Source organism: Anopheles coustani, chromosome 3 (genome assembly GCF_943734705.1).
Source record: "Anopheles coustani chromosome 3, idAnoCousDA_361_x.2, whole genome shotgun sequence".
NCBI lineage: Eukaryota > Metazoa > Arthropoda > Insecta > Diptera > Culicidae > Anopheles > Anopheles coustani.
The window spans coordinates 11,162,647-11,178,389 of NC_071288.1; positions in this window are offsets into that span (position 1 = coordinate 11,162,647).

Sequence of the window (15,743 nt, forward strand, 5' to 3'; positions counted from 1 at the left end):
TACCATCTTAACTGGTTTATTACATACAAATAATACAATTTAATTAGAAAAAATTTGAAAAAAAAAAGATACGTTTTACTGATGATAACACAACTGTTGGCACAAAAACTAACTGCTTCTCCTTACTTTTCTCAGGTCTGTCATATTCACTTAAAAAAATACGTTTTAAAGGGTATTGTTCGGTAGAAAGATCTAACCATAATTGTGACCTGCTGACAATGGATTTCTCAATTAGGTGTTCATTATTTTGGGTTGCTCATTTGCATGTTTATGTTGTTTTTTAACACTCTTTATGTTTTTCTTAGTTCTATAGATTGATAGGGGGGTGCCCATGGCGCAGCGGAAGCGCGAGGAAACACCACACCACAGGTGTGGGATCGAATCACACCTTGTCCCACTAGGGGATGTCGTGCCACAAAAAAAAAAAAAAAAAAAAAAATAGATTGATAGTAAATATTTGTTCAGTTCTGTAGGGTTGATTTTACACTAGTTGTGTTTTTATTGTTGAAAGATTGTTTAACAATGCATTTGAGTCATCTTCGTTGTGATATGTCTTTCAATGAATGTTTATACCTATTATTATCAAACAGAAAAGCCACTTGTTGCTATTGTTGAATTACCGCACATGACAAGATTCATCTGAAAACATATGGTAGATAATAATATGAAATTACCAGTTTCCCAGAATCCACACCAGAGTTTGGAAGCCTGGCCAATCATGATTTCAGTCGACATCGGCAGGCCAAAATTCCTCTCCGCCCACAACGCCCCTTTGCGCTCCTTTGCGTAGTATCGCGAAAGGCGGAGCCATCTTATAATTCGAGGAAGACGCAAAAGTATGCTTGCGATAAAAAAGTAAAACATTTGTCCTTCCGAAGATCGTGGGACACCCACGCGCGTCTGAAGGATCCATGTTCAGGTCGTCATCTACCGTCCCACGCCATGGAAAGCTTTTCTCCCTGTCGTGCCCGTTCCAAGAAAGTGGAAACGAAATTCAATCAACTCCTCGCTCGTCCTGAAATCCTATATGCGTGTTCTGCTCGTGGCCGCCCCCGCAGGAGCATTACGATGCTCTTATTTCACTTCCATTCCATTCCATTCTTTCCATGAAGTAAGTGTGTGCAACAGTTGCCGCTCGGATGTCCCCTTGCCGGTCAAACACGAGAAAAGCTTTCCGAAAGCTCCCAAACGCCAATGACGTCATTCTTTTCGTGCGACGTAGATTAACCTTCCCTGCCGGATGTCGTGCATTGTTCGGCAGGCAACAACACAGGAACACTCCGATGTGCGGCTCATTGTTATCAATCTCGCGGGGGTTTCACTCGAATCTGAAGGGATTTTGCGCTGATTTTCGGGTGTTTTATTGGCGCTTTATGGCATTGATTGCGAGAGTAGAGCGTCACTCCTGTCCACAACACAGGTACGTTATAACACCCCGTTGTTGTCCTCGTGAACCTAAACCGTTTCGCAAACACCCACCCACCCCCTGCCCTAAATCTTTCCCTTATCGATACGCCACGGAAATTAAATTTCTTATTACACCGCGGTTTTATTGGGCCGGTGGCAATGGACGCCCGTTTGCTCGTATGTTAATCAAATACCATTTCTCTTTCATTCCAACACTTTATCACCAAACGATCACCTTCCCCTTAATGCGCTCCCGTGCTCTACCCCTTCTACACAACGTCATATCGTCGACACCGGGCGTGTAATAAGAACCCGTCACGATGCGCACGGAATATCCATTTATACAGCTGCAAATGCAAAGCGTCATAAATAATATGCTCACCGAAGAGTGTGCTGGGAAAGTACACCGCTGCCGAGGTGACGAGATTTGTGGCCACTTCGAATGGGACGTCATCGCTGGAGTGCCTTCGCGTCCGGATGTGGGAAATGGGAAATGTATATTTTACTGCAACCCGTTATCAGGTAGTAAAAGTGTCCCGCGAGCTGAAGATTCGAAAAGAGTTTTTCGTTTGAACCTTAACCGCACCGTTGCCAAGCGCATTTTGGAGAAAGGGAACGGGCTGGGTTGTAAAAGGTCCTTGAGAAGGGGGTTTTCTTTTGTTTTTTTGCCCGACTTGTGTGCATCTTTAGTGCATAATTCGGTCAATATGTGCATGCTTTGGGGGTGTGAGTTTTTTTCTACTTTATGCACGAAGGACATCGAAAACAAATAATCGTTGGCATCGTCGGCATTGAGGAAAATATTGAATTAATGAAGACGCCCTTTCGAGTTGAAGTTTAATATTTCACCTCATCGTTACATGTTTTCTGTGGGATGACAATTTTTGCGACGCCAGGACGAAAGTCGTCCTGAGAGGTCCGAAACCCAACGCAACCGGTGCCATATTTCTTGCCATTTACCACAATTCGCTACGCACCGGTGTGGACATTCTCTCGGCTGTCAGCTTAATTTAATAACATTCACCTAGTTTTTCGTGCAAAACAAGAAACGGTCTGGAAAGTAGGGTAGGATGAGAGTTTTCTTGCACCTCGCCGGATCTTTTATGCTCGACGCTGTCACCCACAACCGCACAATGGGCGCTCACAATAACAACGACCATGAACTGGAAAAGATGTGCTTTGTAATGGCGGGGGAAATTGGTTCTACGATGGGAGGAATGCAATTGAACTTTCGCTTCCGAATGTGTCCTTCCGCACATACGAAAAAGTGCACATCCTTAAGCCGCTTTTTAGGTCAACACTGGCTTAGAAGTTTCAAAGCCCTACCACCTGTGTGTGGGGCGACGGTGAGCCGGAAATGAGACGTTAAGTGCCGAAAGTAAGATCTATCGTCGATTACAAGCCGCGTTACGATATGCAACGCAAGAGATATTTTGTGTAATTTGCCCTTGACACTTTTATTTTGTGACAGACGAGGGATAAAAATTTGTTTATCAATATATACAAAAGCATGCAAAACATGCGAGCCTTTGTACATCCAAATCTAATCTACAAAAACGGTTGATAACATCAAAAGCTTAATTTAATTCTCTTAAGGGTGATGCGTAAGATGGTTCGTAAATTTTTGGGATCACCTTCGAGTGAAGCTGACAACAAAAATGCTGTACCCTACAGAGCACACGAATAGAAACGAATGGGTTCGCTAGTAAATTCTCATCCATCCACCTCAGAAGTGGCGTCCATCAGCGTAAGAAATGATTTTTATCGTCCCGGGTTCGGTAGTACCGTCGCTCGAGGAACGTCGCGGGTGTTCGTCTAGGAAATGGTGCAATTTTTCCCTCATGAACAGCTTCATTGTATTTCCCTTTTTTTCTCCCTTTTCGTGGAGCATTTTACCGAGAAGTTACAATTTAAGGGCGTGTGAAGCCTTTCGCCTTTTGTTGATCGCCATCGCCAGCGGAAGGAAGCACTAAACTGACCAACGGAAAGTTTGAAAAATGCGTGATATTTGGCGATGGGTTGCAAAAGGGACCGGGCCGGAAGTTCATTTGGGGTGCCATTCATCAAACCGCAAACGCGCGAAATGATGGATGGAGAAGGGATTGGGTTTGGTTGTTTTTTCAACTCGAACATTATTTGTGGAGAATTAAAGGTCTTTAAATTTTTTTGAAAAAGAAAGAGAAAAGGTTATGTTTAAAATCTCGGAAATAAAAAAACATAAGAAAGTGTGCTTTAAGGAACCAAAGAAGGTAACATTTGTCGAATTGCTCTTAGAAGAAAAGATGGGTGCTGACTGAAACCATACGCTCGCTTAAAGATTCGGTAATATGACCCACGACACATATTTCTTTTGAATTCTTAGAAAAACAACTCCATCGTACTCGTTAAGCACTTTCGCTACGAAGCAAATAAGGATGTGTTATCGAATCTGCCACAAACGATCCCACCCAGCAGAACATTGCTTCCCACTCGATTGAGTTCGAACTGCTTTCGTGGGGCACACACTCCTTCGGCTTTTGCTAGAACGAGCCTAAACGTAAAATGGTGCCGAATTCAGAACACCTCCTCCCGGTTTCTGAAGGCAACAACTGATTTGTTGTTTTGTTGCCCCACGACGCGTTCGGTCGTATTTATGACAAGTGTCAGATTGCTTGCTTTACCCCGGATCGATCGATGTATCAGGCGGATAAGATGGATAGATGTTTATTCCCATGAAATCGATAAATTTACTATGCTCCTGGTGCGGAGGAAGTAGCAGAGATTCAAGGTAAATAAAGCGAAACAATAATAAAAACGATCAATATAAAGCTTCTATAAGCTACGGGTAAATTTATAATCCCTTAAGAAATGGATAACTAAACTGTTTAATGTTTATAGTCGAATTGTGTCATTACACTACATGAAAAAACCCTTCATTATTGCTTCAACGCTGGGAATACATCTTGCCCAGAAAGTTTAAATGGCGGCAAATCTTCTTCCACGAAAGAGTCCCATCTAGAAACCCTCGTGGTCAAACGAGGCTTACTTGTGTCCTTGCTACTTGCTTCAACTGTTCGAAAAGAGATTAATGAGCCCGAACCTACACCGTCCGCGTTGGTACGGTGGAAATTTCGGTACCCAGTTTTTCACCGACATCAACCCGCCTTACCTTCCCGAGCTCAACTTTCACCGCACGCCAACGGTCACCTTTCCAACATGTGGCACCGTAGATATTTGTTTTTTGCCCGGTCCCTTTAGTGACAATTTGTTGCAGTACGCTGGATCGTGGAGCTGTTTAAAGGATTCGCACCAGGTAGTAAAACTTTTGAGATTTATTAACGACGGAGGTGGGTTGGTGGGTTTTTTTCCCGATGCCAATAAGCAAGGGTTGCAAGATAAGCCGATTTTGGAGGGAAAGAGAGAGATAGTGAAAGCCAGATTCGGGCTTTTGCTACTCAGCATCAGATTCTCGGCCACCGGAGATAGGCAGCAATGAATCATATGGTGGGATGGAACGGAACCACGAGGATCGGGTTCCTCGAATGTATGCGAACCGGGTGGTGTTGAAGAATGAGAAACTATTATGTTCACCCAAAAGAAAGATTCTGGTACCCAGGGAGTAGCTTCAAGCTGGTGGTGGACAGTTAAAGCTAATTAAATCCACTTCTAGTATATTACTAATTGGATAAAAATAGTAATGTTTTGCTTCAAACTCGAACGTGTACAAAAAACAATGAAACACAATCCCGACACAGCGAAGAGCTGAAAGTCACTCGCAAAATTAATAAGCATATTCTCTAAGCATACAAGCGTGTGAAATTGAATTAAAGTAAATCTCCTCCTAGGCCTACGGGAAGCTCTCGAAATCGCCCCGCTAGGCACTTTTGGGAATGCCGGCGTATACTGACGTCCTCCCAGAAGTCGTCCGCCGTAGTTGGCGGTGGTAAATATTAACCAAATTAATAGCCCTCACATTAATCAAAGCTGCCGTTGCCATTGACGATGAAAAAGCAGCTCCCATAATCTCGCACAGCTGCGACAGCGAATGACGGAAGCTCTCGCGTGGCTTCGCGGCACAGCTTCGTCGCTGAAAGGATGTCATTTCACTCCCCCGGATTCCCGGTTTTTCCACTTTTGCAGGAAACAGAGGAAATTGTTCCCTAGAGACTTAAGGGAGCGAGGGATCCCAGCAGTGGTTTTCTACCATCGTTTCCCGTCGAGGAATACGCATAATTGTGTACGCCAATAATTGACTGGTGCGGGTGTGCGGGGGTGGCTTATGGTTTGGCGGGGTGGAAATATTAACGGTTACCCTGCGTCCGCGGTTACTTTTGGTGAACTGAATCTACGCGGCAAGACGAAAAGGGTCGACACCGTAGTCGATTGCAATCAAACATCCATTTCGTATCGGTTTCGGTCGGCGGATGAACTTTCGCCTGAAGGGGTGAAATAAATCGAATGAACGTGGGTGTGGGTTGTAGTAAAACGTTTAACGAGACGATTGCTTCGATTTTTGTCCAATATCCAGCAACACGTGGTCCTTTCGCAGGCTTTTGGCGCAAACTTGTTCGAATTCACGCCGGAAGCGTGTTCATTCACGAACAGGGTGCTCACTGTGCGTTCATCCCGAGGCATCGTGGGCATTTTCCGGAGGATTGTTCGTGCGGAAAAACATCACGCGAGCACCCGAATCGAAGCGCAGGATTGGATGAACACACCCATTCCGCGTTCATCCCGCTTTCGCCGCGTTCAGTTGGTAGGGATTTTCCCGTACCCTCGGGGGAAAAAGCGGGAAAACGCTTACCCACCGGCACCGGGTGGCACGGGGCGGGGGTCGGAAACGCAAGCAACAGTTTGCTGACGGCGGACGCAAAAACTGTGCCACATCCGACTAATATAAAAGCGCCAGGACGATAAGCGATGGCTGTAAATGCTCATCAACCGTCGCACGGAGATAAAGTCAACACTTCTTCGCTGGCGCTAGTTCTGTGTGGTCGCCCCCCCCCAAAAACGCAGATCAACCCATCTGGCGGTGCAGTGCGTGAGCGTGCACGGGTGTGTATGTGTTTGTGTGGATGTGTGTGATTTTTTTAAGCCAACCATTTGCTCAAGTGCGCGATAGTACGGAACGCCTCGCGGGTTGACACCGTTCGAGCTTTCGAGTAACGGAAAAACAACCCCTTCCGACGGCAAGGATCCTCGTCCTAGCTTCGGTCAACCGTTAATCAGAAGCCACCGGCGTGTTTCGGTGTTTGTGTGTGTGTGTGTGCCAAACACTTCTCCAACCAGTGACTCTTCCAACGCACGGCTCCGCAGCGACGGCCCGAAAGGCTGATAATTTAAATTCTGGTAAGCGCTTCTGGTGCTACGGTGCTTAGTAGATAGTGTCTGAGGTTCGCCCGAAGAGAACCTTCCGCTCGTTGACCTCCATTTGGTCTTGCACCTACATTACGTTTCCTCTTATCTCCCCCATCCTTCCGAGCAGAAACCTTAGCTAACCGTTTTTCAACCCCCAAACCCTGATTTAATCCAAACTCATCTCGTGCGTACGTTTCCCCGAAACGAACATTCTTGGAATGGCTTTATTCGACGGTACAATTTGTCCGACATTCCCTCTTTCCAATGCACCGTGAAATGGTGTCATTCAATTAAGAAACATTTGGCACCGCCCGCCCCGTAAAACCACCGAGTGTATAATTATGCAATAAAAACCCACCCCGCCCCGCTTCTTTCACCGTTCGAGCGGAGGATAGCGGCCAAAGGAGCGGCTCGAACTCGAAGGTTAGCTAATTTAATCAATTTACCCCACGGCAAGGATTCGGCAAGTGTTAATTGAATGGTGAAATGACGCAATTAAACGGCTTTTGAAGTGTAATTAGTTGCGTTTACTTTCACCTTCACCTGCGGGCGGTGGAGTATTCGGCGAAAAATGAAATTCGAAACAAAACAAATCTTTCTTTCGGACTATGAAGTTTTCTCCTTTACCCAAACGCCCGTAATATCCTGGTGGTAATATTGATGATCCCGAAGCCTCCAAAGGCTTCGATTCATTGAGTATTAAATCAATCCATCAATTTAGAAAACTGATCTTCCAATGGACTTGCGAATAGTGGATCAGAATTCCAATTTGGTCTTCAATAAATTACATTCAAAATAATGGAAAATGATACACATTTGTAAATGATTCAAATTGTTGTAGCTATTTAAAATTTCTATCAATTGTCATAATTTATTAAAACTTGTACTTATCAAACCAACAAAACACGCTCCGCATCAGAAATATGAGAAGCCGGTTTTTCGGCCATTCTAAATGTTATTTATGTGCGTTAATTTACTTGACTTCTATTTTGCTGACGAGCCGGAATTGAATTATCACTAAATATATAATGCCTTCTGGGTTGCAGACTGACTGCCTCCGCCTATTCACTTCACTCCCCTCCACAACTGATCCGTTCCGACCCGTATTACCCATGGTCAGTGCACCAGGTCGAACCATTTTCCAAAACCGAGACAAGACATCGTCATTGGGGCAACATCGTAAACGCAAACCAACACCAAAAAACTCTACCACGGCGCACAATTTATGGCCGCCCCCGAGGGTCCTTCGTGTGACCCCGGCTCCCCCTCCCACAATATTGGAGGTGGTGAACATTTTTCCAATCCAGCAAAGTGACGATTGATGCGCTCGGAAAAGGACACCCAGGAGGGAACGTGAGAAAAACAAAGAAAAATGTGGAATGCGTTACAGCAGTATCGAATGTCAATGCCGCCGTTCGGAGCTGTAAAAGGTGTCTGCGAAATGCGACAATGCTTCCCATCTTTCCCACCCCCGGGGGAGGAAAAAATGCGCCAAAATTAAAGTAGGCATTGCTGACAGTCTGTTTGAGCGGAAAAATTTAATTAAATCGTTCAATTTTCCCCACTTGCTCATAACGGAGATGAAATGAACCGAATGCATTGCCAACATTTGATTTCGGTAGAAACTTTTACCATTCACTTTCGTTTCGTGCGTGTCCGTACTGGTTAGAGAAAACCTGACAGGACAGCCAGTTCCGTCGCCGACTTGTACGTAACTGTCTCGTCGTGTCAGAAAATGGATGAAAGATTGTAATGTACCTTCCGCAGCGGAAGAAGATAGGATGCGACATCGGTACCGTGATCACGGGATGGCCGACTTTGCGGCCGAAAGATACGTTCGTAGTCATTCGAAAATGGCGGCATCATTAGGCGTTGGGGTCTTTTGAATTCCGAAACGGCGTGTCTCCAAGCGATAAGAGTGGTTTTTGCTGTAGTTCTTTGATTCTGATTCGTCAGTTTCCTGTGTGATAATAGTTTATTTGGTTGTACGCCACTTTCACATACGGAGGGTGCATGATGTGCTTGACGAAACTATCGTTTCTCATGTTGTATGATGGACTTTGGCAAACGGGAAGTACCACATCAAAACGCCATTTCATCTAAAATGTATGGCAATATTTGACAATCTTTAATTCCTTCACAACATGGAACTGGAATATTTAATAGCCGAACTTTAAGGAGCAGATGACTTATGTACGTTGCACGTACCATTTGAAATCGTTTTCCACTTCCGGGCGTATTTGGAAACAAGTCACTAGCAGTGATTTAAAGATGACCAAACATAAATTTTACCCTTGCCACTTGGCTGAAGTTGTTCTGCCTGAAGAGAAAGCGCACCCAACGGTTTGAACCCATATTGGAGAGATACATTCTCTAAATACACACAGGATTCTACGCGTGCAGCGTGTTGTGTGCATTGGATTTTAAACACTTTAACGTCCTTACGACATATACGACATCCACCGGAAGTTCAAGCGTCCCCGTGTGTTTGAGGATGCCCGTGTGTGTTCGTGTGTTAAAGGATCCTTCTGGGAATCTTCCGGCGCACGGTAGAACTTCTTTCCGCTATGTTAATACGCTCGGCATATTCCGGGAAACTATCGATGTCAACCGGCCACCCATGAATGTCCGGAAGGCGAGCTGAATGCGAGAAATCGGTCGCATCCGGAGCTCCGTCCGGAAAAGCCGGACAAACATTTGCAGACTCCTATCAAGAACCGAGCAAAACGAGTCGGGCCACGAGGTTTCTCTCCCCGGAGGCTGATGAACTGTGCTTTGGGGAGGCTGTTTCGCTTAAATCATGACTGCCGTGGGAACTCCTGTGTGACCCCATCCACCCAACACCATCACCAACGCTCCTCCGGTGGCAATTATGATGAACGAAAGCGCCATAAAATATGGGCACGGAAGCGGAATGTTAATAGATTGCCGGGCCATTTCGTTTCATCCGTCGGGCTAACACTTCTTTGGCTAGGTTTTGGCCTTTCCCTCTAGTTGTGTTTTTTTGTCTTTCTATGACCCACCCGGTAACATATTCAACCATTCATACGCGAAACCCACCATAAGTGTGTGCGTGTGTGGGTTTTGGCTGGGGGCAAGCCAACGCCGGGCGATATAAACAGATTTGACGCGGGTTTGCGTGTGATTATAGCGACCGACCCACCGTATCCCGCCGGTTTCGTTCTGCCGTTTTCATATTTATACAAATGAGCATTAAAGCAATCGTATTTATTCAAACGGGTTGACTTTTTATGAACCCAGGGAATATCTTAACAGCGAACGTGTTTCGCAGCAAAATCTGCGACAGATAGAGAAAGAGAGCGACAACGAGCGGGGGAAAAAATGGCAAAATAAATTGCTTCCGGTATGATAGCATATTTTAGCCGTCGTACATTAAATAAAAGCCGTCGCAGATGAGTACACAGAGCACAACTTTTGTCTGGTGCTTCATAAACAGGGAAAGGCGTTCGAAGTTGGAAATTATGAAGATCCCCTGGAAAAACTTGCCCCGGCACTGGCTAGCTTAACGGTTCCCTGTGGTAAATTCGGCATGGATGCAAGTTTGGTGCTGCGCCGTGCGAAAACTTGTCAGCGGTAAAATATTGAGATTGGAAAGCTACGGTTTTTATATTGAATGTTCTGTGTTTGTGGCTTTGGTTAAAAATGGAATCGATTGTATATAAGGTACACATTCTTTGCAGCTGTCTTTTTGGTTGAAAAAAATACCGTGTGAATTTGTTTAGTAGAGAATTTAAAATTTTACTTTATTTAGCTCTAACAAAACAAAGGCGGTATGCCTAACTGGATAAAAGAAATTTACGAAACATTGAAAAAGATTAACAAAAAATCTATTCAACTCTGAAATAGGTTATAAAAATTGAATAATAACTTAATATTAAGCAATACCTCCTGGCCGTCCTTTCTGAAATAAATAAAAAAAATATGAGCTCCATTTAGTTACTATGAAAGTGACAGAAAGCATAACAGAACAAATGTACTATTTTGTAAAAAGCAGGAATGTAGTCATTCTTTTAAAATCAAAGTATTTTGGTCAAACAATATATAATTTCTGAACATATTTGAACTGAAACCAATCCCTTAATCTAAGTAAAAGCGGACGAACGTCACATCAAGTTAAACTACTAAAATAGTGGCACAAATTAACTGTTAATTCATAAAATGATAAAGCAAATATATAATAAATTGTAAAAGCAACTAATTCACTGAGGAAAATGAGAAAATTTTACACATCAATCGAAAGGTTATTTTCTCGAATTAATTGTTAAATAAGTACTTTAGTATTTAGAAACCGGGATGCAGGGTTTTAGATGGAAAGTTCTTTAAACAGATTCTTTTAAAATGTGCAAGTTTTAAATAAATATAGCAAATGAGATGTGTTAGCAAAAGTTTAGCCAAAGTTTCCGTGATAGAGCACCCTGGGAAAGCAACAGAATATGTTGAGATTTATTTTTTCTTTACGCTTGGTTGTTCGGTTGTCAATTTGGCGAAATCCATGAGCGTCGGTATTACATTGTCACCGTACTCGTCTGGTTCGGCCAATGAAACAATTTCCTCTTGTGTCGAAGCAATCGTGCACACCTTACGCATTCCTACCGCATGCCATGGGAACCGCACGGCCATCCAATCTAAGCTCTGATTGTCACCAGCGTTGTCCATGGTCACTCTACCTCACCCGAATTGCATCGAATGGAATGTGCGTGTGATGGACGACCGACTATTACACCATGTCACGCACCGGTCACCGGGCCGACGACCGCTGATTATTGAAGGCCCCGAAATACACCAACAGTTTGTTGGAAACCGTCACTCACCGAATGCCACCCCGGCAGCTGTCAATCGTTAGGATGCGGGACGAATCCTTTCTCGCCACCGGACACCATGCGCCTCCATCGCGTTGTTGGGGTTTTTGGGCGGAAAAAATTGATAACCTAATTGTCACGTTTTGGGCATGTTTTATTTCCCACCCACGGGATTGGAATGTAGTGGCGGGGAGGAGTATCCATCTTCTGGCTGTCGACCAACGGGAGCGATGGACGAGGATGGACGACGATAAACAGTTCGAACGCGGAAGGACCAAACGTTGGTAGGAGGAAATTGAAACATACCGAGAAAGGGAATAAAAAAAAACAAAGCAGAGAAACGCAATTTACTCACGTCGCCACTTGGACCAACATTGCCAAAGTGTTGTTCAACCGAGCAGATGTCCTACGAATTCAGCGAAGTGCTTCGAAACGTTCACGGATGGAATGTGAGGTTCCGGAATGCTGTTTGATTTTTTCTTTGTTCCGAAAGCGAGAGATCGAAGATATGGGCTTATGATGTGGAAAACTATGGTATGTGCAAAACTGGAAACAAAAACCAACACGAGAACCGGTATGTCTTTAAGGACGTGCATGAAGGAAAAATCTAAACTTCGGTAGTGAACGTGTGCTTTTCAGTAGTGGACGACATCTCTCTACACCAGGATTAACCTGGCCGGCAGATGAAGTTAGTAGAGTTGAAGAATGTTTAAAGAGCCATCACGGGTTGCAAGCGGACCACTTCAACATGGTGGTCACCGTTGTTGTACATTTAATCAGATCGCCCATCGTTGTCGACAGTCCCTTTTTACATTGTGGTCGGAGTACGGCACTCTAAAGAAGCGCAAAACTGGTCCACAACAGGCTTACGACCCCTCAAGGCGAGTTCTCTCCGTTGGAATTCTAAAAGGAATCCCCTTGGACGTAGTCGGCGGAAGTCTCGCAAAGTACAAGCTGCACACGAAAGACCATCGTCTTTAGAATGTGTACTTTAGGTGACGATTCAAGAATCTGCAGCGTGTTGTGCAACACGATCAGTTTTTTTCTATTTTGTTTGCCGTGCATCGTACGCGCTGAAGCGAAACATCGAAAAGCAATAGGGACCGCGTTAATCCATGGGTGATGGGGTCCTCCAACGCCAGACGGTTTCTTCTTGTACAACTTTACCGCTGCTCAGCTTGTACACGTGCCCGTAAGAAACAAACGATAATGGAAGGGCTTCCTGTGGGATCGGAACAGTCGGAAACGGGCGATATTACTCGGGATTTTATCGGAACACCAAAGATTTCCGATACAAATGTGATTCTTGTTTTGCAAACATTGTGTTTTGTCAACAAATTCAATACAACTAACTGGATATCGTAAAATGCAAGGAAAACGGATAAGCTTAAACATTTAATCAGTTCTATTTTGATTCAACTTTATATTACTTCCTGGAGAAGATGTTATGCTAAGGATGTGTGCATGTTTCATAACTTTTTTTTTTGAGCGCATTTTTTTCTATTTTAACATATAATTTTATCCAATTTTCCCTTGTAATATTGAGAATCAGTGACTACAACGATTAATCTTCTAACTGGAAAAATGTTTTCCAATACAAAAGTTTATTAATTTAATTTATAAAGAATAATACTACGCAACATTATTGCATTGTGTGTTCTATTTTCTTAAACGATTTCAAAAATCATTTTCAGATGTTGGGTACGACGATAAATATAATATTTGTTTGTTATGTTTAATTTAAAACTGTTCTGTTTTGATTATATGCTAAACCCAACCAACTTTGAGTTGAACAATGTAAATCACCCGTCTTACGATTAACACGGGACTTCCTCATCCTGGCACCTTCGCTTTTACCGCAGAAAACTCAGAACTATTTCATTTCGAACAGGAAATAAGCTGCCATATCTAGATAGTGTGGAAAAACAGAAAGTGGAGTAAAAAGCTCGCTTTCCAAGAATACCAGCCACTCAGGGCATTAAAATGGCGTCCTCATTATGCACGAGCGAACTGGCAACGTGGTCCATATGTTGTGCGCCTTTGAAAGCCATTGTGAGGGGTGTTGGTTGTTGCTGGATTGTCTGGAGAGTGATCAGCAATCGGTTACCACAATCATCGCCACAGTGGAAGTGGAAATCGAAGAATTCGCGCTCCGAGGACGAAGGTATCGAATATCTCCTAACGACCATCACCTTTCCTCCCAACCGGTTGACGGAACTCCATGGTGATGTTGTGGTGCAGAATGTGAGAAATGTTTACAAATTGACACAATCGTTGCATCGCGAGGTCGCCCGAACACCCTGATCGATTTACATTCCGGTAGATGTTTTCCCATGTTCTTCGCTTTATGCACATTCAAGCGTCAAGCTGCACGAGAATGCAATAAAAAGGGCGCTGAATGTTCCCTCGAATGCAGATGGCAACAGGCGAACGACTTTTCCATTCCGCGCTCCGCAGGCGATATGGGAAACGCAGATAAGGGAAAAGGCGAAAGAAGAAAAAAAAGGAAGAATCTCCTCGAGCCTTCATCGAACCACCGGCAAACCATTTGTGGTTCAGTGGCACCATTCGGAAGGATTATCACTCTTGCATTTCCGACCCGACCGATGGCAACAAAGCTGGCGCTGAAATGACAGGGCTGGATAGTTGGGAAAAATTCAATTAAACGTGTCACATGCCGCCGTGCGACTCCGTGCTCGGAACCCCGTGTTGGAAGTGAACTCTGGCATCAGGCTGACCTTGCTGACGGTTGACAACATGATGGTTAACTTTGTCCACCAGCTTCAAGCCACGATCCCATGCCATGGAGTAACCTGTTGATAAGCAACAGTTTTTCTTCACTTCCTTTCTCACTCTCTTGGTTATCTGTTTTTTTCGTTCAGTAGACAGAGCGACTTTTCCTTGGACTGTTTCCCGGGCAAAAGGGAGGAGCCGGGACGACGTAAGACGACGTCCTGCAGATGAATACTAATTTTAATCGGATTCAAGTTTTGATTTCCTCCCCCGAGCCGGATGCAGGCTTGTGCAACGCTGAAAAAGGTAGCATTTCCATCGCCGATCCTTTTTGGATTTTCCCATGCTGATTGGTTTTGCAATTTTTTAATGATAACAGTTCGCCGCGCTAATGACGCCAGGTTTTTGTTCGCTTTTTCGATTTGTGAACAAAGTTTTGAATAACCACAGCGTACATGTTCATTCGTTTTTGTATATCTCCTTTGATTTACAAATAAATGTTTATAAGAACATTTTTGGAAAATTATGTATCAATAAAATGTATGATGTATGATGTGTATGATTAATAGAAGATACATTTTTATGTGAAAACATGAACCATTGAATCAAAACATTAAAACATGAGGAACTCGGAACGTATCATTTACCTAATTGAAAACAGGAGTCACTCATCGAAAGCAAATGATAAGCTCCCTTACGCTTCTTGTGTGTGTGATTACATAATGATGGAATCTATAGGTTTTTATTACAATCCAGAAACATCAAAGAAGCCTTCTAAGTTACCATGTAAGCAATATTACATCTTCCATCGTTAAAGTCAATGAAATGCAACGCGTCATTCGCTAGATCGTTACTCCCTCGTTCGATAGTTTCCCGTTAATCTCCGATAGAAGCTTTCAGCAGGAAAATACTTTATAAATACAAAAAAAAACTGTTTCTGAAGACAATGGAAAGTGTTGGCTATTTCCCCACTCGCATCGAGTGCGCAAAGAAAGAAAACTTAAACCCCCTTTTACGACAACGATATAAGTTTGCGAGCTGCAGTTTGCACCACTTTCCCGTAATCCGCACGCCGTCCTGCGCGAAAGAGACCAATTTGTCCACAACTGGCACAAACTACTGCTACCACCCTTTCCCGTGTTTACTACTTTGGCCCGCTTTTCACGCGTTGTTAGTCAACACTCGTCCGCTTAATGAAGACGTTACAAACACGCTCGCATCGAGTGGGTTTTCGGGTCTGGGGATCGGAATCGGGCACTCCTTCACGAGGAACGCATAAATCCCGACCCTTCCCGGCAGCAGCACCAGCAGCAGGCGAATGGAAGCAGAAGGCTCATCGGACCACACGCTGACCGGACGTTTAACGCAGTTGACGAGAGTTTGATTGCCCGTTACGTTCCACACCTAATTGAACTCGATAGTCATCGTTCGGCCATCGTTCGGTGC